Source organism: Scyliorhinus torazame, chromosome 22 (assembly GCF_047496885.1).
Source record: "Scyliorhinus torazame isolate Kashiwa2021f chromosome 22, sScyTor2.1, whole genome shotgun sequence".
In the NCBI taxonomy this organism is placed as follows: domain Eukaryota; kingdom Metazoa; phylum Chordata; class Chondrichthyes; order Carcharhiniformes; family Scyliorhinidae; genus Scyliorhinus; species Scyliorhinus torazame.
In genome coordinates this window covers 70,785,610-70,811,013 of record NC_092728.1, presented here as the reverse complement: position 1 = coordinate 70,811,013, position 25,404 = coordinate 70,785,610, and the positions used below count along the sequence as shown (strand labels likewise).

At 48.8% G+C, this 25,404-nt stretch overlaps 1 protein-coding gene across 7 annotated transcripts in view; it reads left to right on the top strand.

Annotated features, from left to right (window-relative positions):
- Window positions 1-25,404, top strand: part of akna (AT-hook transcription factor) — a 271,963-nt gene that overhangs the window by 45,751 nt on the left and 200,808 nt on the right. For 5 of the 7 annotated variants that reach the window (XM_072488310.1, XM_072488309.1, XM_072488308.1 and 2 more), the window contains one exon: window positions 548-660. The exons of the other annotated variants lie outside the window; for them this stretch is intronic. The gene's annotated coding sequence lies outside the window, so the exon portion shown is untranslated. The remainder of the gene's footprint in view (window positions 1-547; window positions 661-25,404) is intronic. 7 annotated transcript variants of the gene reach the window in all.

The window sequence follows — 25,404 nt, the reverse complement described above, 5'->3', positions numbered from 1 at the left end:
AAAGTCAGCACAGGGGCCAAGGTGACACAGCTTTGCATGTGCCGCCTACAAGTGACTCCACACCCACAGCAATGTAGGTGTGAAGGAGGCCCTGAAATAACCTAGCAAACCACTCAGTTCAAGGGCAATTAGGAATGGGCAAGACAGCAACACCCACGTTTCCTGGACGAATTAAAAAATAAATACCCCTTTCAAATGGGGCACGTAATTGGTAATGGGTTTATAAAAGAGGTGCACAGTTATCCACCAACAAAAAGAGGAGAGATTGCAATCTTGGAGCATATTGAAATCAAGAAGATTTGGGGAATCTTGGAATAACTATTCCATTGAATTTCCCCCCAGTTTTGCAGTGAGTGCATCAGATGAAATTGCACGTAAATTTCTAACTACACAATGCACCTCAGAAATAGGAGTCACCTACACAACCCTTACCCTTGGTGCAATTGTGACACACGGTGACTGAAGATTATGACAAAAGCTTTTACCTTGGTTACCTCCAACCAGACAACTCATGTTGAGTTCATTTCCACTGTTTGTGTTGAACTAGGCTCTCTATGTACTAAAATGGATGCAGTACAAGAATGTTAAATGGACTATGAAGAATACAAAGAACTCTTTAATTCAGGATTGCACAACTCAAGGAACAACAGTGGATTAAAGGTAAACGTTTGTGGTTGTAATTTGTCAATTTGCTTTTGTACTTCAACAAAACTGCCCTCAAATCTGGTGATCATACAGGTGGATATTTGATATATATTTGTTCTCGCTTTATATAGTGAAGTGATCAAACTAATAAAAAATCGGCTTAGGTGGTTAGAGCATGGTGCTAAGGAACGGCAAGATGGCAGGGTTGGCTTTTAGAAACTCATGAACCCCAAGGCATTGCTGTCATCTCTGGAAATCACCAACCAAACAGAATATCTTCATAGGGGAGTCGGGGCATAGAGGGATTGTGTTATGGGTCCGGGTTTACAGAACCCCAAAGTGTTTCATGGGGTTCAACCGACCCACAACTTGTAATAGATTGTGGTGTGGGAAGCACACGGTGTACTCTCCATGTGTGATACAGCAGACATGGACAAGTGGTTTTTAAAACAAAACAATGTTTATTCTATGAACTCAAGTTAACCCTTTTAAAACAAACATTGAATATCTTAACACCCATTACTTCAAAGATAACCCCAAAAGACGACAATACTAAATAATCCTTCAAACTGTTCCTTTAAACATCAAACATCCAAAAGACTTCAAACCTTCAAAAATAGGAGCACATTAGGTTACATTCAATATATTTATAGTCTTTGGATTGCAGAAATCAACAGACCAGCTCTGTGTTTCTTCATGCAGCTCACAGCAAAACACGCAGACCCTCCCAGCTGCCTTCTCAAACTGAAACTCAAAAAGCAGAAGTGAGCTCAGCTCCCCCCACCCTCTGACATCACTTCAATAATATGATCAGCTCCATTTCTTAAAGGAACATTGCTTAAATATCCATTTCTTAAAGGTACTCTCACATGGCAATTGTTGCTGGACTAATAATACAGAGACCCAAGGCAATGCTCTGGGGACATGGGTTTGAATCCCACCATAGATCATAGATCATAGGATTTACAGTGCAGAAGGAGGCCATTCAGCCCATCGAGTCTGCACCGGCTCTTGGAAAGAGCACCCTAACCAAGGTCAACACCTCCACCCTATCCCCATAACCCAGTAACCCCACCCAACACCATGGCAGATGGTAAAATTTTATTTCAATAAAAACCTGGAATTAGAAGTCTAATGATGACCATGAAACTATTGTCGATTCATCTGGTTCACTAATGTCCTTTAGGGAATAGAGTCTGCCATCCTTACCTAGCTGGCTTACATGTGGTTGAAATGGCCTAGCAAGCCAGTCTGTTCATGGATAATTAGGAATGAACAATTTCTGACCCAGCGATGCCCACATCCCATGAACGAATTAAAAAGAAAATCACCATGATTCGTTAGCAGGAATATTGTGTGACCAAATTCATATTAAGAACAAGATGGAAAGTAACAGGCATGTTAATGAAAACTTCATGCACATTGAACTAGTCCTTAATCTCGTCATACTTGTTCTGTATTGATGGAAGATTGTAGAACATAGGCAGACGATCTGTGCACATTTGTCAAATGGGCTAACAGCAATACAGTAAACTGTTTGGCAACATCCTTTGCCTCCTCTTTAACTTCCTCTGCTCAAGGGTTCCATGTCATTGTCCAATTAATCTCAATAAATCAAATACTGGGGACAAACCTGAGTTGTGGCCTATATTTATTAATGTCATAGATGATGGGATAGAAAGCCACATATCCAAATTTGCCAATGACACAAAGGTAGGTGGCATGGTAAACAGCGTAGATGGAAGTACAATATTGCAAAGAGATATTTATAGTTTCAGTGAATGGACAAACTCAGGGCCCAAGAGTGGGGAGGGGCGCAGATGTTGCCAAACACCAGGGTCCGGGTTTGGTATTCTAAACAGAGTTCCTTGCCATCCAGACAAAGCAGCCAGAGATGCAGACCTGAAAGACAAAAATTGGAACCAACAGTCCATGCGTTTCAATTGTTTTAAAGCCAGTCTGTCGGGCCAGTTTTACTGACTGTTGCTGAGCTGCTGCTTCCAACCCATGGGCAGCTTTATGGTTTCTGATTTTCTGAGTCTTCTGAAACCCACCAGAAAATCTCAATGCTACCCAAAGGTCAGAAACAGTTCCTGTTTGCAGCTACTGTCAGCAGAGTACTTTCAGTTGAAAAATGGTAAGCAAAATCACTGTAATAATTCTAGAGCCAATTGGATGCTAGTTGAGGGAGGGGGCAGCGTGGTGAGATGATGATGGTGGGGGTGTGGTAGAGGTTTGCTTTGTTGCTAATGGAGGTTTACTGTGAGCTGGCTTTGTGATGTGAGATTGCCAGAATAGGAGTGCATGATGGGCTCATAGTGAACCAATAACCTGTTTTAAACAGCACATGAATCTCAAGAGTCTTTTCCATTGGTTGCAATCTTGTCCTTTGTCTACTGTCCATTTGGCCCATCGAGTCTGCTCCACCATTCAGTCATGGCTGATATGTTTCTCATCCCTATTCTCCTGCCTTCTCCCCATAACCCCTGGTCCCCTTATTAATCAAGAACCTATCCACCTCTGCCTTAAAGTAACAGTGACTTGGCCTCCACAGCCTTCTGAGGAAATGAGTTCCACAGATTCACAACCTCTAAAGAAATTCCTCCTCATCTCTGTTTTGAAGGATCATCCCTTCAATCTGAGGTTGTGCCCTCAGACTAACACTGCATCATATCTTTGTTGCTCTTAATATAATGACCCATGCAGCACGGTAGCATTATGGATAGCACAATTGCTTCACAGCTCCAGAGGCCCAGGTTCGATTCCGGCTTGGGTCACTGTCTGTGCGGAGACTGTACATCCTCCCCGTGTGTACGTGGGCTTCCTCCGGGTGCTCCGGTTTCCTCCCACAGTCCAAAGATGTGCAGGTTAGGTGGCCTGGCCATGATAAATTGCCCTTAGTGTCCAAAATTGCCCTTAGTGTTGGGCGGGGTTACTGGGTTATGGGGATAGGGTGGAGGTGTTGACCTTGGGTCGGGTGCTCTTTCCAAGAGCCGGTGCAGACTCGATGGGCCGAATGGCCTCCTTCTGCACTGTAAATTCTATGATATATACAGATGGTAATTATAACCAGATTGAGCATTGTCATTTTGCTTGGACCTTTCTGAGATTGGCGAATTGATTGATGAATCTTGAAAGATGGGACGAGTGGGGTTTTCGATTATGTGGAACCTTGTATAAACAGCTGGTTTACTACAGCTATTAAAACATGTATTTTTGCACAGCGTCCTATCCCTTTGGTGCAGTGTACAACATTTAGGATATTGAGCAATTCCTCGCAATTATTATGTACATCCCACTCTAATCAAATACATAACAATAAAAATAATCTGAAAATGCCTCATGAGATTATGACTTGCATAAATTATACAGTTTTTCAATGAAACTTGAGACATTTTTACACATTCAATAGCTTTTGTAAAGTAAGCAAAATGTACTACGCTAGCACAGTGTTGAGCTGGCTTTGACTGGTGCTAAGTTGACACCAGCTTTCTGCTTTGAGTAAGTGTGTGGCTATTGCCGCAGGTACAGGAGAGGAGCTCTGCCTGTGAATACAGAGCTGTCAGTGGAGGTCTCTTCAAACAGAAGATGTATGATTCACAGCCAGGCAATGTAACAAGTACTGCTGACTGCGAATCACTCCGTCAGGCTCAGAAACTGGCAACACAGTACAATGGACACTGATGATGGCTCAGTGGCAGCACTCTCATTTGTGGGTCAGAAGGTCGTAGTTCATTCACTCCAGGGTTGGAACACTTAATACGGACCAACACTTCAGCGCCATGTTCAGAGAATTGATGCATTCTTTGAGGTACGATTGAAGCTTTTCATTCTGGAATAATTTCAGATCATTGGACCGTTATGTAAAGTAATTTACAGTCCAGCTGAACCCAATGTAAACCTCTTCTGCTTCAGTTATCTCCTGTCAAATTTTAATCCTTATAAAGTAGCGCAATAAGATTGTAGATGGATCGATTTTCTTTGCTCTGACAATCAGTTGCGAATTGAAAGCACTGGTCCTTGTCATCCGATCTGACAAGTATTGGAGGAACGCTGATATGTTTGATCCAGCTAGTTATTCTGATAAAAACTTACTTCCTCTGCAAAAGTGCACCTTTGGGAAGCCATGAGTAAACATCATTAATGTCCCTGGTTGAACACCTTGTCAGGACCTGCACGGTTGTCAGCTTGACAAGATTACACTGCGCGATAAACAGCTTTCAGCAACTCTGCTGCATGCAGAAAGGGACACTGGAAGATAAAATCGCTTGGGGCCTCATGCTGTTGACATCGTGATGGCTTCCCACCTGCCTGGTTCACACTCCCAGTTAAAATTGTGCTCAGTATTTATCGACAGTGATTTCACGCTGGTATTTTTCTTGACCTGCTGAGCAGGACACCTCCAGCATTCAGCTGTGTGTTTCTAATAAACTGTAGCCACATGCTTTGCTTGGAAGAGACCTAGGAGATTGAGGTTGAGAAATCACAGCACGGCACACCTCAATGCCCCAACGTTTATTAACTTGACCTTGTGTTATTTAGCAGTCATGCTGTTTGATCATTCTGCACGTTTTAGCATAGAATTTACAGTGCAGAAGGAGGCCATTCGGCCCATCGAGTCTGCACCGGCTCTTGGAAAGAGCACCCGACCACAAGTCAACACCTCCACCCTATCCCCATAACCCAGTAACCCCACCCAACACTAAGGGCAATTTTGGACACAAAGTGCAATTTATCATGGCCAGACCACCTAACCTGCACATCTTTGGACTGTGGGAGGAAACTGGAGCACCCGGAGGAAACCCACGCACACACGGGGAGGATGTGCAGACTTCCCACAGCTAGTGACCCAAGCAGGGAATCGAAGCAATTGTGCTATCCACAATGCTACTGTGCTGCCCTGAAAGTTTTAGTTGAAAGTTATGCAAAAGACACATGAAGGTGACATAAGAAGTAGGAGTGGACCACGTGGCCCATTAAGCCTGCTTCGCCATTCAGTAAGACCATGGCAGATCTTGGGCTTCAATCTCACCTTTTCTCACACTGCCCTTCATTGTTTCCCTGAGACACAAAAGGTCTGTCTACTCCAGCCTTAAATACTCAATGATTTAGCATCAACGACACTCTGGGGTAGAGGATTCCAATGATTTACCACACTTGGAGTCAAGTAATTTCACCTCATCTCAGTTCAAAATTATCCTCACACTGAGCCCTTGTATTTTAGATTCTCCCCCCAGGAGAAATAATAGCGCCTAACCTGTCAAGCCCCTTCGGAATCTTGTAGGTTTCAATGAACTCCAGGGACTATAGCCCCAACTAAACTCTGCCTCTTCCCATAGGGCAACCCTCTCATTCCAAGCACCAGTCGAGTGAACATTCGCCATACCACCTTGAATTCAAGTATTTTGCACGTTATGGAAATGTTTCACGACAAAACCATAATGGAGAGCCAAGGATCCTAGGCCTGTATGCATGTTTAGAGCACCTTGTACGTAGGTGTTTTGTCCCTGATCCCAGTCTTGTTGTTGCAGGAGCAACTCTTTACCAAGAGGGAAGGAGTAAAAATATCAGGGGCGGGCTTCTCCGACCCCCGCCGGGTCGGAGAATCACCGGGGGCTGGCGTGAATCCCGCCGCCACCAGTTGCCGAATTCTCCGGCACCGGATATTCGGCGGGGGCGGGAATCGTGCCACGCCGGTCGGCAGGCCCCCCCCCCCCGGCGATTCTCCGGCCCGCGATGGGCCGAAGTCCCGCTGCTGGAATGCCTCTCCCGCTGGCGAGAATCAAACCACCTCTCTTCCCGGCGGGACTAGGCAGCGCGGGCGAGCTCCGGGGTCCTGGGGTGGGCGCAGGGCGATCTGGCCCCGGGAGATGCCCCTACGGTGGCCTGGCCCGCGATCGGGGCCCACCGATCCACGGGCGGGCCTGTGCCGTGGGGGCACTCTTTTCCCTCTGCCTCGGCCACAGCCTACACCATGGCCGACGCGTAAGAGACCCCTCCCCCCCCCCGCGCATGCACGGGGATGATGTCAGCAGCCGCCCGGCTGGCGTAGCGCCAAAGGCCTTTCCCGCCAGCCGGCGTCGCGCCAACCACTCTACCGTGGGTCTAGCCCCTTAAGGTGAGGGCTTGCCGGAGTGGTTCCCGCCACTCCATCCCGCCGGGACCCCCCCGCCCTGCTGGGTAGGGGAGAATCCCGGCCCAGGTGTCATGTCCAGCAAAGCCATGTCCCATTCATAACTTCAAACCTGGACTGTGTTCCTGTGGACGCTTCTGGAACTGTCTTTTATAGTTTGAAATGGACACTCACAAGGTGACTAAGATGGCTGCCAAAGGGTCAAGTGAGCATTGCAACTTCAACACAGAACATCCCAAGGTTCCTGGAAGTTCCTGATTGACTCATCCTGGGTGAGGGACTTCCCCTTGACTGGTGATGTCTGGACAGTGCCCCATTGTTGAATTCACACCTGCCCTTCTTTGAAGTTTACTTCAAGCACAGAATCAATAGGATTTAAGACTTCTGATCTCCAAGACCTATGCAAAGAAAGCTGAAGAGACCAGTTATCCACAAAATTAATGTGAAAGACCTCTATCTATCTGCCATTGTGTCACGATGTCTTTCTACTTCCAAACAATGCCAGCAAAACTGGCTGCAGATGGGTTTTGATCTCTGCCTTGACATTTCTTCAAGAAGGAAGATTTTAGGAAGGTTGTACTCATTGGTTACAGGCTCACTGGTGGCTAGTCGGGCCTATCCATGACCAGCAGATTCCCCCACAGCAGGTGCAACTGATTGTGTAGCCACTGCTGGGGCAATCGGGTCTATCCTCCTTTTCTCTTTCATGCTGGCTCTTCTCTCAGTCTCAAAAGTGCCTGCAGCACTCCTGATGTGGCATCCCCAGCCATCACAATCCAGAGGCTGCACTTTCCACTAGCGGTGGCCAATGTGGCACGCAGAGGGACCTCTTCAGGGAGTTCTTGAAATGTTTGCAAGGGCTCCACCCTCCCTTTCCGTTTACCCGTGATCAGCTCTATATGCAACACGATCTTGGGCAGCCGGTTGTCCATCCGGGCAATGTCGCCACCCCTCCCACGGTGCAGTTGTCTTTACAGGAGGATGGCCTTGATGCTGGCTATTTCCAGCATCATACAGTGTTTATGATGCGTTCCTGCCCATGCATCTTGAGGATGATATGCATATAGCAAGTGCCTAGCTTTGCAACCTGTGATGAACTGTTACTGCCTTATCATCATGTAAGGTGATGTCCCCTTTAAGACCAGGCTTGGAACCCTGGGGACTCCGCCTCTGGCTCCGCCCATCTGGGAGCCATACATAAAGGCCTGCCTCATGGTCTGTATAGCAGTCAGCTCTCGTCCAAATCTGTAGCATAGTTATTAGCCTAATGAAGCCTTCTTTACAGTTTAATCTCTAAGCATCATTATTGAGGGTACCTCAATTTATTAGGCTAAACTAGATTCAGGATGGACGCAGGCCTAAAACCAGAGAAGCTCAATCTAAAAGCACGAACGCCGGAGGCAAAGGAAATTTTTAAATACTGGCTGCGGTGCTTCGAGGCCTACCTGGACTCCGCAGAGACTCCCATTCTGGGGCCACGCAAGCTGCATCTACTCCACGCCCAGGTGAGTCACAGAATCTCCGCCACGCTTGAAAAGGCGACGAGTTATGAGGAAGCGATTGAGTTGCTCCGCAAGTGGTTTGTCAAACCCGTCAATGAGGTGCACGCCCGGCATCTGCTCTTTACCTGCCGGCAGCGCTCGGGGGAATCGCTCGACGAGTTTGTTGAGAAACTCACCGCGCTGGCCAGGGACTGTGACCATCAGGATGTGACAGGGGAAGTCCATATGAACCTGCACATCAGAGATTCTTTCGTGTCCGGCATCCGCTCGACCTACATCCGGCAACGACTGCTTGAAAACGGGGCAAAAGACCTCCAGGAGACGCTAACGCTCGCCTCCTCGCTGGAGGTGGCCCGACATAACTTGGGTACGTACCCCGCGGACTCTGCCAGCCCCCCCCGGACTTCCTCAGACTCGCCCGTATTACAGGCCTGCGCCACGCGGCGAACCGCTCACCATGGGGGCACACCTTGCTACTTCTGCGGGCAGGGCCAGCACCCACGCCCACGCTGCCCAGCCCGCTCCGCGATCTGCAGCGACTGCGGGAAGAAAGGGCACTTTGCGAGGGTCTGCCTGGCCAGACCCAGGGGCCAGAAAAAAAAGAACAAAGGCCTCGCAATGCTGCTGCGCACCGACCCGACACATCCTCTTCTGACGCGTCATCAGCCTCGTGCGAATCATGGGAGCGGCCATCTTCTCGACCCGACACGTGCGACCAATGGCAGCGGCCATTTTACGACTCCGACTACCCGCGACTGGGTGCGGTCACCCTCGATCAAACTTGGCCAAAACACCTGCAGGACTCCATGATGCAGGTCCAGGTCAACGGGCACGACACTGCATGCCTCTTCGACTCCGGGAGCACGGAGAGCTTTATCCACCCTGAAACGGTAAGGCGCTGCTCCCTACGCACCCATGCCACATCCCAAACCATAGCCCTCGCATCTGGGTCCCACTCGGTACAAATCACGGGGTACTGTATTGCGGATCTCTCGATCCAGGGTGCCAAATACACCCGTTTCAAATTTTATATCCTCCCTCACCTCTGTGCCCCCCTGCTGCTCGGACTGGATTTCCAGTGCAGCCACCAAAGCCTGACACTGAAGTTCGGCGGACCCTTGCCCCCCCTTACGGTGTGCTGCCTTGCGACACTGAAAGTCGCACCCCCCTCGCTATTCGCTAACATCACTCCTGACTGTAAGCCCGTCGCCACCAGGAGCCGGCGCTACAGTGCCCAAGATATGGCTTTTATCAAGTCAGAGGTCCAGCGTTTACTGGGAGAGGGGGGTCATCGAGGCTAGCAACAGCCCTTGGAGAGCGCAAGTGGTGGTAGTCCGGTCCGGGGAGAAGAAACGGATGGTCGTGGATTATAGCCAGACCATAAACCGATTCACGCAGCTTGATGCGTACCCCCTTCCTCGCATCGCGGAAATGGTAAATCGGATCGCCCAATACCGAGTCTTTTCCACGGTCGACCTCAAATCTGCCTAACACCAGCTCCCCATCCGACCAAAAGACCGCCCCTATACTGCCTTCGAAGCAGCCGGCCGGCTCTTCCACTTCCTCAGGGTCCCCTTTGGTGTCACAAATGGGGGGCGAAATTCTCCCCCAACGGCGGGATGCCCGCCGACTGGCGCCAAAGCCGGCGCAAATCAGACGGGCATCGCGCCGGCAAAAAGGTGCGGAAGTCTCCGCATCTTTGGCGGCCTAGCCCCAACATTGAGGGGCTAGGCCGACGCCGGAGGGATTTCCGCCCCGCCAGCTGGCGGAAATGGCGTTTGTTGCCCCGCCAGCTGGCGCGGAAATGCGGCGCATGCGCGGGAGCGTCAGCGGCCGCTGTCAGTTTCCCCGCGCATGCGCGGGAGCGTCAGCGGCCGCCGAAAGTTTCCCGCGCATGCGCAGTGGGGAGAGTCTCTTCCGCCTCCGCCATGGTGGAGGCCGTAGCGGAGGCGGAAGGGAAAGAGTGCCCCCACGGCACAGGCCCGCCCGCGGATCGGTGGGCCCCGATCGCGGGCCAGGCCACCGTGGGGGCACCCCCCGGGGTCAGATCGCCCCGCGCCCCCCCCCAGGACCCCGGAGCCCGCCCACGCTGCCTGGTCCCGCCGGTAAATACCAGGTTTGATTTACGTCGGCGGGACAGGCAGTTTCTGGGCGGGACTTCGGCCCATCCGGGCCGGAGAATCCAGCGGGGGGTCCCGCCAACCGGCGCGGCTGGATTCCCGCCCCCGCCCAATCTCCGGGAGCGGAGACTTCGGCGGGGGCGGGGGCGGGATTCACGGCGGCCAACGGCCATTCTCCGACCCGGCGGGGGGTCGGAGAATGACGCCCGGGGTCTCCGTCTTTCAAAGGGCGATGGACCAAATGGTGGACCAGTACGGTTTGCGGGCTACATACCCGTACTTGGACAATGTCACCATCTGCGGCCATGATCAGCAGGACCATGACGCTAACCTCAAAAAGTTCCTCCAGACTGCCCGAGCCCTTAACCTGACCTATAACGAGGGCAAATGCGTTTTCCACACCACCCGGCTGGCCATCCTCGGCTATGTCATGGAAGACGGGGTCCTAGGTCCCGACCCCGACCGCATGCGCCCCCTTAAGGAACTCCCTCTCCCCCGCAGCCTCAAGGCCCTCAAACGGTGCTTGGGGCTTTTCTCCTATTACGCCCAGTGGGTCCCCAAGTATGCGGACAAAGCCCGCCCACTCCTAAAGACCACCACTTTTCCCCTCTCGGCTGAGGCCCAATTGGCCTTCAACCGCATCAAGGCCGACATCATCAAGGCCGCCATGCACGCGGTGGACGAAACCATCCCTTTCCAGGTAGAGAGCGATGCATCAGACATCGCCCTGGCTGCTACCCTCGGTCAAGGAGGCAGACCAGTAGCGTTCTTCTCCCGAACCCTCACTGCCTCCGAGATTCGACACTCTGCAGTCGAAAAGGAGGCACAAGCCATTGTGGAGGCTGTGCGGCGCTGGAGACACTACCTCGCCGGTAGGAGGTTTACCCTCGTCACCGACCAACGGTCGGTCGCCTATATGTTCGATAACACGCAACGGGGCAAAATAAAGAACGATAAAATTTTGAGGTGGAGGATCGAACTCTCCACCTACTCGTACGATATCAAGTATCGTCCAGGGGAGCTCAACGAGCCCCCAGATGCCCTGTCCCGCGGCACATGCGCCAACGCGCAGGAGGACCGCCTGCAAGCCATCCACAATGACCTCTGCCACCCGGGGGTTACCCGGCTCGTCCATTTCATCAAGTCCCGCAACCTACCTTACTCAACCAAGGAGGTCAAGGCCATGGTCAGGGCCTGCCAGGTCTGTGCAGAGTGCAAACCGCACTTCTATCGGCCAGACAAGGTTCGGCTCCTGAAGGCCTCGGGCCCCTTTGAGCGACTGAGCGTGGACTTCAAGGGGCCCCTCCCGTCCACCAACCGTTATGCCTATTTCCTCACCGTGATCGATGAGTTCTCCCGTTTCCCATTCGCCATTCCCTGCACCGACATGACCTCAGCCACGGTGATTAAGGCACTGCGCAGCATCTTCACCCTGTTCGGTTTCCCTGCTTATATCCACAGCGACCGGGGTACATCGTTCATGAGCGATGAACTGCGTCAGTATCTGCTCAGCAAAGGCATCGCCTCGAGCAGAACGACCAGCTATAACCCACGGGGAAACGGGCAGGTGGAGAGGGAGAACGCAACCGTGTGGAAGGCTGTCCTTCTGGCCCTGCGTCGAGCAATCTCCCAACCACCCGCTGGCAGGAGGTCCTACCCGATGCCCTACACTCCATTAGGTCACTCCTCTGCACGGCCACAAATGAGACCCCTCATGAGCGATTGTTTCGCTTCCCCAGGAAGTCTACCTCCGGGGTCTCGCTTCTACCTTGGCTGACGGCTCCGGGACCTGTTTTTCTCCGGAGGCACGCGAGGAGCCATAAAACGGACCCCCTAGTTGAAAAGGTCCGACTGCTCCACGCCAACCCCAGTTACGCCTACGTGGAGTACTCCGACGGCAGGCAAGATACGGTTTCCCTCCGGGATCTGGCGCCCGCTGGATCCTCCACCACAGACGCCCCTTCCCGCGCCGCTCCCCTGCAGGACCCGTCGCCCACTACAACACACCCCCTTCCAGCCCTACCACCCGTTGGTGAGCTCCTACCGTGCGCCCCCCCTTGCGCCCCCCCCCTTTACACACCCCGCCGGCGCCGGCTCCGCTACCCTAGGCCCTGCCTAGTTCCTCTGCCCCGGCTCCACTACCTCCGGCCCTGCCTAGTTCCTCTGCCCCGACCCGGACCGAAGCTCCGACCGCTGTGCTCCCGGATGTGCCCTCAACCGGGACGTCCGTGCCCGCCGCACCACCGCCCGAACTGAGGAGATCGAGGAGGACGATCCGGCCGCTGAGACGGATGGACCTATGATGGCACTTCACCCCCGCCGGACTCCTTTTTAAACAGGGGGTGAATGTGATGAACGGTTACTGCCTTATCATCATGTAAGGTGATGTCCCCTTTAAGACCAGGCTTGGAACCCTGGGGACTCCGCCTCTGGCTCCGCCCATCTGGGAGCCATACATAAAGGCCTGCCTCATGGTCTGCATAGCAGTCAGCTCTCGTCCAAATCCGTAGCATAGTTATTAGCCTAATAAAGCCTTCTTTACAGTTTAATCTCTAAGCATCATTATTGAGGGTACCTCACAACCTGATGAAAATTCATCTCCTCGAGGGAGCCCTGAAACAACCCAGATATATGATTTCAACTATTTGACGCCGGCTGAAGTGAGTGTGCAAAAGCGCTCCTAGTCCTACCTGGCCCGCAATGACTGATCTCCGACAACAAGCCAAACATGTCGTGAGCTGTTGATTTTTTTTTGCGTTTCCCGCTTGCAAAAGTGCACTATCTTCTTTAATTGTATGTATCTTCAGTATGCGTGAATGTGTGTGAATAAATGAATGAATGGGTGGATGAATGACACAGTGCTTAGACTCAGGGTTAACGTGTGAATAAACAATGTTCTTTATTTTTAAACTCATGCAAGTCTGCTGCTAAAGGGAGACTTTGAAATGCACCTTTCCAAAACAACCACACTGATTGCAGACTGTAAGCGAAGAACGTTTCAATTTATTTCCCCTCCCCTATCCAGAGCAGGATTGCGTTGACACAAAATGTACCTCTGAGTCATGGAATTAGTGTGATTGTGGAGTAAACTGATCGGGAAGGAGGAAGACATGCTGGAAGTGGGGAGAAAACATGCACTTGCCTCAGGAATCCGGCCCTTCCCACCTCCTTATACCTGTCAGGATTCCTGGGGCACAGGAATCTTTGCCTCCGTGAATTAAAAGTAAGAATTCAATTAAAGAGGAGGCATTGGCATAATTTTTTTTAGCAACTGACCTGCCACCTGGGAGTCGGTTGGCCACCAGCACTGCAACCCCCACCCCTCCCCGGGTTACCTCCGTTGAAGCCGGAAGTAGGCCGATTGTAGTCGGTTTTGAGAATTTAAATTATTTTACCTTCTCACCTGTCTCATCCACCCATCCTTGGGGTTAAAATGAGACCCCCCCCCCCCCCCACCCAACCCCTCACTGAAAATCTAACGGATAAAAGATTACTTGTTGCACTTTGACATTGTCAGAAAGTTGACCCAGGAGTGGCAGCTAGATGAACCTTTTACTTTTCCACGAGAAGAAAAAAAATCAGGCTGCTCCAGTCTTTTCACACTAAACACAGAGTTGTGCATTTTGTTGTGTTTCAAAATTGTATAAATCATTTGAGGACCCGCAGCAAGCGGTCTCTGTGTGGAATGTTCTGATTGCTGGAATTGTTCCCGGCATTAGGCCCAGAGACCACCTTCAACATTGGTATTTAATTTTTAAAGAGTACACATTTTACTGCATGCTCCTCGTCACCATAGCCTGTCATCGATAAAGCTTTGAAATATAAACAGAGGAAACGGAAACCATTTATTTCTGTCAGCTCGACAACACATGAGCAGCAATGACTCATTTCCCTCCCTCGTAATTTACTTCCCTGAAGCGCTGTCTGTATAATTGGTGTGTCTTGTGGCCTGGTTTCAGTTTTCCCATCTGGTCATATTTATGCCTGAGCCCCTTTTTAAGTTTGTGCAACTTTGATCTGCCGGTTTCTTCACAATACCACTGCCTGTGTTCTGTGAGGAGGTGTAGGCAGGCATGTTACGTTCTCTGTGTCTTCTCTCCATCCCTGTGACGGCAGATGACACTTAAAATGTCTTTGTTTCGAACTCAGGGGGAACTCCGTTGCCTGCTGTGCAGTGAGGGGCTGGCCTCCTTTGTGGCATATCAGTCCTGGAGTTGAGCCAAGGAGGGAGTGTGCAAATGTGTGCATTAGACTGGAGCCACCCTATGCTCTCTCGCTGTTAACACCGCACACAGCACACCTGCAGGGCCAGGAGAGCACCCAAGAGGTGAATGTTCCTAACGCGAAGCCAGCAACTACTTCAACCACTGCTGAAGCCCAAACCAAGCTGAAAACTGCATCTTACGTCCAATTGATCTAAGAGGCAAGTGTGAGACTAACTGCCATTTTAATTTCCTTAAGACCAGGATAAGACTCTGCTAATCATATGCGACCTGTCTTTCGGGACACTTTCCATGACGTCCTGTTAGTGGGTTTTCCCACTGTCTGGAAAGCTGCATTTAATTTAACATTGTGGGCGTGTGCATGGTTACAACAAATGTGATTACAGACGAGGCAGAGAGTGGGGAAACAACACAGACTGCTTATCTCTTTGCCAGTAAGCCAGTCATTCTCTCACCACCAGTTCTACCAAAGTAAGCCCACATAACACATGCAGTGTTTGGCACCACAGTTCCGGGATTAAATGACTGTACATGTGGCCTTAAAAACTGACAACCCTGACTGCTGGAAGGAGCCGTTCACTGCTTGGTTACTGCTTTGTATTTTGTGTGGTTACTAAGCTGCATCCCTCATCTGGTTGTACAGTAAAGCTTCCTGGATATTCTGAGGCCCTTAACCCTGTCCGTTCTGACTACAGCAGATGTGGCGAGTACCTCGTTCATCTTGCCGAGCTTTTAAATGTGTATGTGCTCGTCCTAAATGAAACTCAATGGTTTAAAACTACCCAAGAGTAATGTTGCCTCCTATTTATTGGCAATGTCTTTCAGCTCGAGATTAAAGAATAACTGATTTTCTTTCCTGCACATCAGGAAAAGTTGTTCCGTTCTAAAACTCTGTTTACATATTAATCCATTCCTATAATTCCAGTGTCACTTATTCTCACATTGCACTCCTCAAAATATAATTGGCACAGTATTGGATATCCACTGTGAATTTTCCTGATTATACGGGGCTAACATCTAAATTGGAGATTTATAATGATCATAGAATCTTAGAATTTACAATGCAGAAGGAGGCCATTCAGCCCATTGGATCTGCACCAGCCCTTGAAAAGAGCACCCTACTTAAGCCCGCCTCCACCCTGATGTGTTGGGTGTTCTGGATCACAAACAGGTCACCAACACTTGAAGTGGTGCAACTCTATTTTATTATCAGGTTAACGATATTAACATACTTGAACTGTGGATAAATGCAATACCAGCTTTAACTGTTGACCCTTGCCTAGTACTAACCAGTTGATGCACTCAGCACATGGTGAATGTCTGTGTTGCAGGCTGTGAGCTCTGTGCTCCGAGCTGGCTGCTACTAGAATGAGCGGGAACTCTCCTGTCCCCTGTCTTTATAGTGCGTGTGCTCTCACTGGTGATTGGCTGAGGTGTTGTGTATGCTGATTGGTCCCACTGCATGTCCATCAGTGTGTGTGTGTGTGTGTGTGTGTGTGAGTGTGTGTGTGCACCATGATATACTGGTGTATATTATGACACACCCTATCCCCGTAACCCAGTAACCCCACCTAACCTTTTTTTGGACACAAAGGGGCAATTTAGCATGGCCAATCCACCTAACCTGCACATCTTTGGACTGTGGGAGGAAACCGGAGCACCCGGATGAAACCCATACAGACACGGGGAGAAAATGCAAACTCCACACAGTTACCCTTATTCGGATTCGAACCCGGGTCCCTGGCGCCGTGAGCCAGCAGTGCTAGCCACCGTGCTGCACCCATGAATAATTGATGAAGAATTCTGATTTACAAAGCAGAGGAGGTGGCACATTCTGACTGTACATCATCAATACTGCCTCAGTTCACATCTAACACACGAGGCATTTGCGAGGAAGAAAATGCCTACGTTCCTTTACACTTCTTTGTAAAACTGAAAGAACTCATGACAAACGATTACATTGAGATTTAAAAGCAGACTATCTTTTTTACTTTGAGTCTATTTTTGCTCTAGAGAATGGACCCACAGACCTCGGGTACACTGTGGTATCAAGTGTTTTTTGTTGATAATGAGTCAGGACCACTGGGGGTATTTGCATCGAAGCTGATCACTTGCCCACCTGAAGACTAGACAGGTTTACACCTAACCAGGAATCACTGGCTAGTCAAAAGGAGCAGTAATAACAATTAATTTTCCTCTCCGGTCCAGTGGCACCAAAGCTAATTGTAGCGTCTCCCTCATTGCCATGGCAGAGAACAGCAAGCACAGCACAGGCCAGGAGTTGAACTTCCGAGTGAGTGGGACTCAGTCCCGTGTCAGATAAACAGAAGTTGCTTTCTTAATGCTCCAGTTTTTTCAGGATCTGTGTTTCTTCCACTGGGAAGGGAATCAAATTTGGTGATGGAAATGCCGAGACAACAGACTCTCTGACGCTGAACTAAAGCAGCGCTAAAATCAGCTTTAGTGAAGTACTGGAAGAATCCAGGTCAGCCTCATCCTGTTGGTAGTTTAATCCTGCCAGTGCCAGTGTCTGTATAACACTCAGACTTCCCACATATCTCTTTATTCAACCCTTTTGCCATCACAGAGCATGGTTAAATACTAGCTGTCTAGACAATAATTGCCATTCCTCTTATACGAATATATGGAAAGATAGGCACGAAAAGACTAGTTTGTCCAAGGATGCATTCAGCATCATGACAAGGCACTTCATACGCCCCAACCCACCATTGCCCCTCTTATTCTGGCATTTCTGAATCTTTTGCTCAAGCTCATTCCAAACTCTGCTATACTTAGAATCACAGAATCTCTACAGTGCAGAAGGAAGCCATTTGGCCCGTTGAGTCTGCACTGGCCCTTGGAAAGAGCACCCTGCTTAAGCCCACATCTCCACCTGTAACCTATTGTACACTAAGGGGCAATCCACCTAACCCGCACATCTTTGGACTGTGGGAGGATATCGGAACACCCAGAGGAAACCCACGCAGACATGGGGAAAAACTGCAAACTCCACACTCGAGATAAAATCCCTCATCCCTGGTACCATTCTGGCAAATACCCTCCGCACCCTCAGATTCTTCCCCAAAGTCTGGTGACCGGTACTGGACACAATACTCTAGTTGTGGCCCAAGCAGAGTTTAATAAAGTTCAGCATGACTGCCCTGATTTTGTATTCAGCACCACTACAAACCCAGGATCTCATATGCTTTGCTAACGACTATATATCCAGCCACCTTCATGTTCCTCAGATTAAACTAGATTAGTTTGCTGCATCTTGTAAAGTGTTTCCATTTCTTCCTGGCAAAAATGCACTGAGAGTATTGGGCTCGCCTCATTACAACGTACCATCAGGATCAATGTCATCCAAGCAGAGGCTACCTGCTGGGTACTGAATATCTCACTCTCGGCTGTGTGTTGCTTAACACACAAGCATTTTAGTCTGAGTCACATCGCCTTAGGTTTAGGAATGTTTAGGAACTTGATTTGGAGGGTGGTACTGCAAGGGTGCCAGGGTGGCAGTGCCAAGGTGCCTAGGTGGTATCCGGAGTGCCAGGATACCACCCTGCCCAGAGCCTGACCACCTGGGGGCCTCTGATTGCCTGGGAGAGTGAGAGGGAGACCCCCCCCCCCCCACCAAACTGCCATTATGCCTGGTCTATGTTTGTGGAAACCACTGCTAAATGGCGCCACAGCAGGGTCGTCGAGGGGAGGCTGTTCGATCCCGCGCCTTGGCTAACTCCGGCGTTGACATATTCAAGTGAGACTACTTTTCATTTGAATATGAAAATCTGGATCTTGGGCAGGATGGTGGTGCAGTGGGTTAACCCTGCTGGCTCACGGCGCCGAGGTCCCAGGTTCGATCCTGGCTCTGGGTCACTGTTCGTGTGGAGTTTGCATATTCTCCCCATCTTTGCGTGGGTTTCACCCCCTCAACCCAAAGATGTGCAGGTTTGGTTGATTGGCCACGCTAAATTGCCCCTTAATTAGAAAAAATGAATTGGGTACTCTAAATTTAGAAAAAAGAAAATCTGGATCTTGCCATTGAGCACTATAGATATTGAAATGTCGTGCGTTTGATTTGATTTATTGTCACATGTACCGAAGTACAGTGAAAAGTATTTTTCTGCAGCTGAGGGAAAGTACACAGTGCGTACATAGAAGACAAAAAGAATAATCAACAGAGTACACAGGACATCGTGAATAGTGTTCTTACAGGGAACAGCTCAGTCCGAGGGGAAGTCATTGAGGAGTCTTGTAGCTGTGGGGAAGAAGCTGTTCAATGTCTGGATTGCGGGTCTTCGGACAGGTCACCAAACTTTGGGGAAGGATGTGAGTGTCCTAGAGAGGGTGCTGAGGGTATTTGCCAGAATTCGCTCCAGGGATGAGGGATTTTTTCTCGAGTGTGGAGTTTGCACTTTCTCCCCGTGTCTGCGTGGGTTTCCTCCAGGTGCTCCGGTTTCCTCCCACAGTCCAAAGATGTGCAGGTTAGGTGGATTGCCCCAATGGTATATCGACAAACAGTGATTGGTTACAGTGCGGAACAAGGGGCCAAATAAAGCAAATACATGAGCAAGGGCAGCATAGGACATCGTGAATAGTGTTCTTACAGGGAACAGATCAGTCCAAGGCAGAGTCGTTGAGGAGTCTTGTAGCTGTGGGGAAGAAGCTGTTTCTATGTCTGGATGTGCGGGTCTTCAGACTTCTGTACCTTCTGCCTGATGGAAGGGTCTGGAAGAAGGCAATGCCTGGGTGGGAGGGGTCTCTGATAATGCTGCCTGCCTTCCTGAGGCAGCGGGAGGTGTCTACAGAATCAATGTGAGGGCGGCAAGCTTGTGTGATGCTTTGGGCTGAGTTCACCACACTCTGCAGTTTCATGCGACCGAGCAGTTGCCATAAAAAGCTGTGATGCAGACGGATAGGATGCTCTCTATCGCACATCTGTAGACGTTTGGGAGCGGTGATATGTGTGTTAAGTGGTTTAGCACAGCATTGTCCTCTAAACCTGCACCACACGTTTCTTCATTTCACTTCTAGTTTTCTGTTTTATAGAATGAAATGCTGTTCTTGGGAAGTGCACCCAAAGAATAGCACTTGTTTGGCCCAATTAATATTAAGTAGTTGGACAACATAGGGATGTATAGGATACATTCAACTTTAGTCAAAATACAGGCAAGTTTTAAAGACTCAGCTTGTCCTCCTCATTGTACCTTCAGATCCGACAGTGGAATATGGCAGACATGGATTAGAACCAGCTTATCCAAGTGTGGCAAGACGGGACTGGAGCTTGGTGAGCCGTGCGCAACAGGGCTGGGGCCGATGGGACTAGGCATGGCAGGGCCAATGAGGATGAGGTCTTGGCAGGCCAGAGAGGGCAAAGTCAAAATGGCCCCCAGGGAGGTTGAATTTTTGTCATTTTGGCGGGACTGGGAGGAGACAGTGACTGAGTGGGTGTGCTGGGAAAATAAAGGTAGTTGTAAGAGATTTATATTTGCATTGGCAAATATTAGAAATAAGGCACAATTTAGAGTGGGATTAAGTTAATGCTTCTGTGTAAGGAAGGCTAAACCTATAGTTAGATTCCTGTGAGACAAAGCTGTTTGAATATGTGGGTGGTCGATCCAGTTCCAACTGTGCTTCGACTGTGCTTAGAGAGGGTTACGGAATGAAGATTAAATAAAAGTTAGCAGAAGCACGTGGTCATTGCTTCGCAAATGGGTTTTAGTTTTAGCTGAATTTGTTTTGCAGTAAGTTTGGCAGGTTAGAGAGGGAACATCTCTCACAGCTTTGCTAGAAGAAAACCACACCATGGAGCAATGGTTAAGAAAACAAGTGCAGAGAACTAAAGCCCAGCCAGTTAAGGGAACGAAAGAACAGAAGAGATAAGAAGTTAAAGATACTAGATAGAACAGAAATCTGTTCAGTAACGGCAGGCAGAGCTGAGAAGAAGGCTGACTGTCACCTCCACCCCACCTAACAAGTATAGCACTTTGGATACTGTTGGGGGGATGACCTATCAGGGGAAAACAGGGGAAAACAGAGCAGTTGGCTCTGTTAAGCAGGGAGGGACAAAGCGCAGAAACGCAATAGTTATGGGGGACTCTATAGTCAGTGATGCAGTTGGGGGTTCTGTGGGCATAAAAAGAGATTCCAGGAAGGTATGTTGCCTCCCAGATGCCAGGGTCCAGGATGTCTCTGAACGGGCAGAAGGCATTCTGAAGGAGGAGGCTGAACAGCCAGAGGTCATGATACATATTGGTATTAACAACATAGACAGGATGAGTGATGAGATCCTGCAGCAGGAGTTCAGGGAGTTAGGTAGACAGTTAAGAAACAGGACCTCTAGGATTGTAATCTCGGGATTACACCCTGTGCCACATGAGGATAGAAATAGGAAGATAGTACAGCTAAATATGTGGCTAAACATAACCTGGCCGCAATGTTTGCGAGTGTCACACGGGAGGGTTTGAACTAGTGAGGCAGGGGGTGGGAACTGGCGCAATAGGTCAGAAGGTGAAATAACAGGGGGAACTAGAGAATAGGGCCAGTAAGACTCAGAGGAAGAGCAGGCAGGGAGATGTTGCTGAACACAGCAGGACTGGTGGTCTGAAGTGTATTTGTTTCCATGCGAGAAGTATAACGGGTAAGGCAGATAAACTTAGAGCTTGGATTATTACAAGGAACTATGATGTTGCCATTACAGAGACGTGATTGAGGGAAGAACGGGATTGGCAGCTAAACATTCCAGCAGTTAGATGTTTCAGGCGGGATAGAGGGAGATGTAAAAGAGTTGGGGGCTTTGCACTACTGGTTAAGGAGAATATCACAGCTGTACTGCAGGAGGACACTTCAGAGGGCTCATGTAGTGAGGTAGTATGGGTAGAGCTCAGGAATAGCAGTCACAATGTTGGGAGTTTACTACAGGCCTCCCAACAGTCAGCGGGAGATAGAGGCAGATTTTGGAAAGATGGAAAAGTAACAGGGTTGATGTGGTGGGTGATTTTATCTTCCCCTGTAAACTGAGACTCACTTAATGTGAGGGGCTTGGATGAGGCAAAGTTTGTAAGGAGCATCCAGGACGGCTTCTTGAAACAATATGTAGATAGTCCAACGAGGGAAGGGTCTGTACTTGTATTGTGGAATGAGCCCGGCCAGGTGGTTGGTTTCGATAGGGGAGCATTTCGGGAACAATGACCATAATTCAGTAAGTTTTAAGATACTGTTGGATAAAGGTAAGAGTAGTCCTCGGGTGAAGGTGCTAAACTGGGGGAAGGCAAATTATAACAATTTTAGGCAGGAACTGAAGAATCTGTGGGAGGCTTTCAAATGTCAGTTGATAGGAATTCAGGAGCAGCATGTTCCTGTGAGGGAGAATGATAAGTGTGGCAACTTTCGGGAACTTTGGATAACGAAGGATATTGTGAGCCTAGTTCAAAAGAAAAAGGAAACATTTGTAAAGGCTAGCAGGCTGGGAGCAGATGACGCACGTGAGGAATAAAAGGAAAGTAGGAAGGAACTTAAGCAAGGAGTCAGGAGAGTTAAAGGGGTCATTGGCAAACAGGATTAAGGAAAATCCCAAGGCTTTTTATATGTAGTAAAGAAGAATGGAAAGGGCTGGCCCACTCAAGGAAAGGGGATGGAATCTCTGGGTGGAGCTAGAGGAAATGGGCGAGGTACTAAATGAGTACTTTGCATCAGTATTCACCAATGAGAAGGACTTGGTGGATGATGAGTCTGGGGAAGGGTGTGTAGCTAGTCTGGGCCATATTGAGATCAGAATGGAAGAGGTGGTGGTGTCTTGAAAAACATTAACGTAGAAAAGTCCCCAGGGCCTGATGGGATCTACCCTAGAATACTGAGGGAGACAAGGGAACAAATTGCTGGAGCCTTGACAGAAATCTTTGTATCATTACTGGCTACAGGTGAGGTCCCAGAGGACTGGAGAATAGCTAATGTTGTTCCTTTGTTTAAGACGTGTAGCAACGATAATTCAGGAAATTGCAGGTCGGTGAGCCTTACATCAGTGGCAGGGAAATTATTGCAGAGAATTCTTCTAGGCAGGATTTACTCCTATTTGGAAGCAAGTGGATGTGTTAACGAGAGGCAGCATAGTTTTGTGACGGGTAAGTTATGTTTAACTAACTTAGTTTGGTTTTTCGAGGAAGTGACAAAGATGATTTCACATGGGATCAGAGGTGAGCTGGCAAGATGGATACAGAACTGGCTAGGTCATAAAAGGCAGAGAGTAGCAATGGAAGGGTGCTTTTCTGATTGGAGGGCTGTGACTAGTGGTGTTCCGCAGGGATCAGTGCTGGGACCTTTGCAGTTTGTAGTATATATAAATGATTTGGAGGAAAATGTAAGTGGTCTGAATAGTAAGTTTGCGGACGACACAAAGGTTGGTGTTTTGCGGATAGCGATGAGGACTGTCAGAGGAGACAGCAGGATATAGATCGGTTGGAGACTGGACGGAGAGATGGCAAATGGAGTTTAATCTGGACAAATGTGAGGTAATGCATTTTGAAAGGTCTAATACAGGTGAGAAATATACAGTAACTGGTAGAACCCTTAAGAATATTAGCAGGCGGTGGGATCTGGGTGCACAGGTCCACAGGTCACTGAAAGTGGCAACGCAGGTGGAGAAGTTATTCAAGAAGGCATATGGCATGCTTGCCTTCATCAGCCGGGGCATTGAGTATAAAAATTGGCAAATCATGCTGCAGCTGTATAGAACCTTAGTTAGACCACATTTGAAATATAGTGTTCAATTCTGGTCGCCACATTACCAGAAGGAGGATTTGGAGAGGTACAGGAGAGATTTACCAGGATGTTACCTGGTATGGAGGGCATTAGCTATGAGGAGAGGTTGGATAAACTCAGTTTGTTCTCACTGAATGACGGAGATTGAGGGGCGACCTGATAGAAGTCTACAAAATTATGATGTGCATGGACAGAGTGGATAGCCAGAAGCTTTTTCCCAGGGTGGGAGAGTCAATTACTAGGGGACATAGGTTTAAGGTGCAAGGGCCAAAGTTTAGAGGAGATGTGTGAGGGAAGGTTTTTACACAGAGTGTAGTGGATACCTGGAACTCGCTGCCGGAGAAGATGGTGGAAGCAGGCACAAGAGTGGCGCTTAATGGGCGTCTTAAGGACCCCTGAAATGTAAGAAGATTTAGGTTAGATGGGCTGCATTGTCGGCGCAGCCTTGGAGGGCCAAAGGGCTTGTTCCTGTGTTGTACTTTTCTTTGTTCTTTGTTCTAAAGAGCCAACTGCAGTAACCAGATTTAAAGTGGGAACCAGACTTCAGAGGTAAGTCAAAGGTTTTCTGCCATTTCAATACAGTCTGGGAATCGATAGTTAAAGTAACCGTGAAGACAAAGAAATCCTGAAAGAGGCAAGTGTAAAACCCGTAAGCAAATCCTTGATGGACATAGAACTGAGAGAAAGCACTGTTTAGAAAAATCTTTGCAAGTGTGTCTTTTTGAAAGTGGAATTTGAAATCACTCATGTGGGAGCCGGAGTTTAGTGAGACAAGGTGGCCCATCGTACAAGGATCACCTGGGGGATTTTGATGAGAAATCCACACACATTCACTTGGGTTCTGCGTGGAGTGTGTGTTTTGCCACAGCCAGCTTGTCTGTTTAAAGGGACTTTGTGTGACTGAGACCAGCGTAAGATACACTTTGTAATCCGTGTTAACCGTAAAAGTCTGTGTGTATTTGTGAAGCTCGAGATGGGAGGATGCGGGGGGGGGTGGGGGGGGGGGGTGGAGGGGGGGGGGGGTGGGGGGGGGAGAGTAAAGGAGTATTGTATCATAATACAACTTTTCATGTTGAATAAATGTTTTTTCTCTTGATTTTTTTTGAGTTGGGGTTCCATTCTGGGATCTTCCCGTCCAGTTATAACATCAACTTAGATCGTAACAAGTGTGTGGGAAAGAGTGAGTGGCTGAGTGAGTCTGTGTGAGTGAGTGAATAACTGAGAAGGTTTGGGAGTGACTGACTAAGCGTGTGTGAGTGGGAGAGTAAATGGGTGAGTGTATGTGTATTGAGGGAGTGACTGAGTGTGTGTGTGTGTGTGTGCGGGAGTGAGTGAGTAAACGTGTGTGTGGGGGGTTGTGTATTGCGAGTGAGTGAGTGAGTGACGACAGTGTGTATGGGTGGGGGTGTGTGTGAGTTTGCCTTACGCCATGTCTCCCTTTTCTCACTCACTCACTCTCACCACCGCACACCAACACATGCACGCACATGCACTCACACCCCAACATTCTGGCTATTTGTATTGCTTACTCTTTTTTTTAACTCAACAGTCTATTGCTCCGACATTGTTTTACGTTTGTTCAGCAATTGTTTCTTTCCTCAAAACCTCAACTTGCTTTTGAAATTCAGTTTATCCTTGTATCAAACGTTACCTTTCTGAAATTTGCTTATCAGTCACTTAGTGAAATAAATATGCAAACATGGCCTCCCTAGTGAAAAAGGTTGGACAAGCCTGGATTAGAAGATTTGCCCAGCATATAACAGCAAGGGAAAGAGAGATGTATTGTCTGACACCCAAAGGGTGTATCTCCCAATTCAGATCCAAATATAATTACCTATAATGCACAGCATATTTATCTTTGACTAATGTAAAACAGCACTGAACTGACAGTGACTAGGGAAGTTGTTGAGTTAAATGCTTTAAAATAATGTGACCTTCAACAATATGGAACAGCACCTTGTATATTTAAGTCCTTAGGAGGCTGACTAAAGGTGAAGATGCAATTTAACTGCTGGTGCAATGCT